We start from the raw sequence: 3776 nt of genomic DNA on the forward strand, positions 1-3776 counted from the left end.
CAAAATAACAAAATTGAGGTGAACAAGGCAGGGAGAGAAACACACGTGACTCCATTAGCGTTCATTTATGGCAAGGCTCTGCGAAACCCATACGAGAGTCTGTGTTGTTTGGAGTTTATTTAAATTAATCACTATAATTGCATTTTGCTCTTTATCAAAAGCTTCCTATAGAGATTGTCCAGCTAGAGAATAAAAGGAATTTTAGAAATAGTAGTATTTCAATAGCCTTTTTAAAGGCATTCAGGAGCATAATGTAAAACACACAGTGGGCACTGGGTGAAATAATTCTGCCGGGAGGTCGGATGGATGCCGAGTTGATTTCCTCATTTTTCAAGGCTGGAGGCTTCTGCATGTGAATGAGTCCTTTGTTTTTCCAAGGCTTCTGGTACAGAAATATATCTGCTGCAACAACCGCTTATTTGCTATCCTGGAAACAAAAGCTCTGATAGCGAAGGCAGACCCTTCTGCTCGTGTGGACAACTTCATGTCATGCAAAGCAGAGCAAAGAGGAAGGTGGCAAACAGTCTCCTCAGAGACAAAATTCTCCAGTGTCCAGAACCTTGGAGCAGAAATGAGTGAGAACAGAGGTTCTTGCCCAGTATAGCAAGGTCAGCTCCAGGTAAAGCACAGCGGGAACAGTAGCTCTGATGTTTTCATTTTCTTAATCTTATCTCTGGGAAAGATCTTAAGTGAACCACCTACACTGTTTTAAAATTCCACAGTTTTAAAATTGGACAGCCTTTTTTTTTTTTTTTTCAGACATGTATTTACCTAATTCTTTACTCTCAGCTGCGTGGATTAATCCCACAAGGCCTTGTTGGATATTTCCTGTTAACCACCAGGTGCCTGCCTGTCCCGCTTATGTCTTAAGAACCCTTTGAGACAAAATATGGGTCTTCAAAACTCCCCTCCCTGATATTTTTAGTTGCCCCTGATTAAGATGCCACTTTGTAATATACTTGTACGCTGTATTGAATGATTTTCTTTGTTTTCTGAAATCTGAAAGGAGGAACAAGCTCCTTCAATTGTTTTTATGAATCTAGATAGTTCTGTCAGTGCTCTTCTCTCAGCAGACTCGTGGATTGACCTGTTGTTCTGTTGGGACCACTCTTGTGACATCAAAAAGTTTCACCAGTTTCCCAGGACTTGGTTTGGTGTTTAGACAAAAGTTCTGAAGCTATATTGCTTTAGTGTTGATTTAGAAATCTTCGGAGCAGTTAGAGTTAATTCCTAACATCTTTGTGCTAACAAAGTCTGAATAAAATGCTCTTATCTATAGGGAAAAAGGAAATGAATACCTTCTTAAAATAATGATCTTATTACTACTTATCTTGTTACACTGCACTGAGGTTCTCCTTGTTAAACCACCTGCACTTTGAGAGGTTTATAGACAAAAGCAGCACTATTAATTAATGCGACTGTGCAAGCTTTCTCTGAGCTATTACAATCTTTTATTGTTATGGCTACTATTATTATTATCAGATAGGCTGTTTGGGAGTTTTGAAAATGTGCTATCATCTTTCTGTTGCGCTGGTTATCCTTCAGTGCCTTTCTTCAGATTATAAATGCAGCTGTTTCTATTAAATTCTGCATGGAAAGCAAGAGCCCATAAAACTGATCAGAGGGTTATTTTAGCCTCAAATCAGTATTGCTTCAATTATACAAGGAGTGAGATGGAAGTCTGAAGGTGCTACCTATCCACAACAGATGTAAATTTGTTCTGCTTGAATATGACTCTGGGATGCCAGTCACCCAGGCAGTGAGACAGTGTAAGAGCATCCTTTGGCCACCTGTAACTGACTCCTGAATGCCCAAACAATTGCTCTAATGAACCTGCAGTCTCTGGCACGGAGTCACTGCCTTTGTCAAGGGCGGCTTAGGGAAAAAAGGAATCCATCCTAGAAGGATGTTTTATTGCTTGCCATAAGGAAGTTGCAAGTCTTCTGGGCTCTGGCTTTTGCAGTGTAGCTTTACGTACTGTCCTTGTAAGAGGGCACAAAGTTGCAGGCATCAGTGCAAGTCCTTGCTGATGCAATGCATTAGAGTAGGGTGCTGAGACCTTACACCTACTCTGGTATTTAAGCACTTTGTTGTCCCAGAAGACACAGTGAAATCCATAAAACTGTCTGGGAAGAGGTTAAAGATCCCAAACTCTTATTTGCAGAGATTAAATGAAGGTCTGATCTCCTTTACCCCGAGCCTGTGCCCGTAGCCCCATGAGAGATGATTTTCCAGTCATTGTCCTGTTTGGCTGTGGAGATAGTGAGTGACCATATATGATGCTGCTCTACCCACAGCCTCTGTCACAGCTGACAGGAAGGGCTGTATGGGGAAAAAAACCCGCAGTAAATCTCTTTCAGAGGAAGTAGAGGACCTGTCAACAAAAACATGCTAGCACCTCTGTTTTCAAGGCTGTTCTGTTCATAGAAGGCTTATAAAGAGTAGTGTTGTCCCTGCACCATAAAGTTATGTCACACCTTGTGTGGCCAAGAGGGAATGTCTCCGTGCTACTGCAGATTTTGTAGGCTTTGGTCACATTGCATTTCAGTTATCCCACTCTTCAGAGTTCTGGTCTGACCAACTGTTTCTTATGCGGGAGCAATTCCCAGCCTTTGAACCACCTTGATCACCGCTCTTGGATGTTCTTCCAATTTCACCATATGCTTTTGGAGACAGGGAGTGGGGACCAGGGCAAGGCACCCTACACCAAATGAGGACACTGGGCATCTGAGTCCTCTTTCTAACTCTGCTCCAAACATCCTTCTTTTTTTCACTTTCCTCTCTGCTGTTTACCCCTTGTGTGTGTATTCAGGCTGCGAATGGTAAGGGCAGAATCTCTGTGCTTGGACATGGGTTTTCAGGCACAAGCGACCCCAAGTTTGGTTTGGGACTTCGTGTTTTAGGGGAGCATGCGTGAATTTTCTCTCAAGATGGCTATGGCTCTGTGTTCACAGCAGTTCTTCCTCAAATATTTCTAAATCTCAAATTCTGCCTAGGAGCTGTTTTTTATTGTTGTTAATTTTATTGATTTTTTTTTTTTTTTTTTTTTTTTTTTTAGCAAAGCTGCTTATGGTCAGATAAGCTCCATCCTCCCTATAACTGCCACAGAACAGCTCCTATAATGATCCAGGCTAGAACAGTCCCCTAATTTCAGAAGTCTGCCCTATCTGACGGTGCCGGTGAGCGCAGATTCCTCCACATCAAATGCAGGGGTGAAATGCCTCCTAGGTTAACGGTGGGCAGGAAAAATCAAGGAGAAAGGTGATGGTGGGGGGTTCATCTTTTCCCCCTTCGGGATCTCTGTTGTTCTGAAATCCTTCCTTCCAAAGCACGTTGGCAGGATACGACCTTCTTTGTTATCCTGCTGAGCCGGGCTGTAGAGGCTGATCTGTTCAACTCCAGGACCCAGGGGTGAGAGCCCAGGTTGGGAAGCGATGGATCAGAGGCAGAGGAGTTTAAGCCCTTTTTCTAGAGGAGTTTGCCACCTACTGATTTGCAGGTTCCTTCTAGCTCCTGCCAAGAGAAGTTGAGGGGGAAAGCCAGGAATTTAGGGGGTAGGTAGGAATTACCCTTAGAAACCCCAGCCAGGACCCCCGGGGGGTAGGGAATAGCCGGGGCGAGGAAGGGATGCGGTACCCAGCTGTTGAGCTCCAACTGGGAGAAAGGGAATGAGCTGGGTGGAAGCGGCTGGTGCGTGCGTGTGCGTGTGTGTTGTGTGTGGCGGGGGAGGGATGTGGATGAGGAGCGGGCTCTCTTTTTCTTTCTCCCGGGGCTCA

The sequence above is a fragment of the Pterocles gutturalis genome, unplaced genomic scaffold, assembly GCF_000699245.1.
Source record: "Pterocles gutturalis isolate BGI_N339 unplaced genomic scaffold, ASM69924v1 scaffold373, whole genome shotgun sequence".
In the NCBI taxonomy this organism is placed as follows: Eukaryota; Metazoa; Chordata; class Aves; order Pterocliformes; family Pteroclidae; genus Pterocles; species Pterocles gutturalis.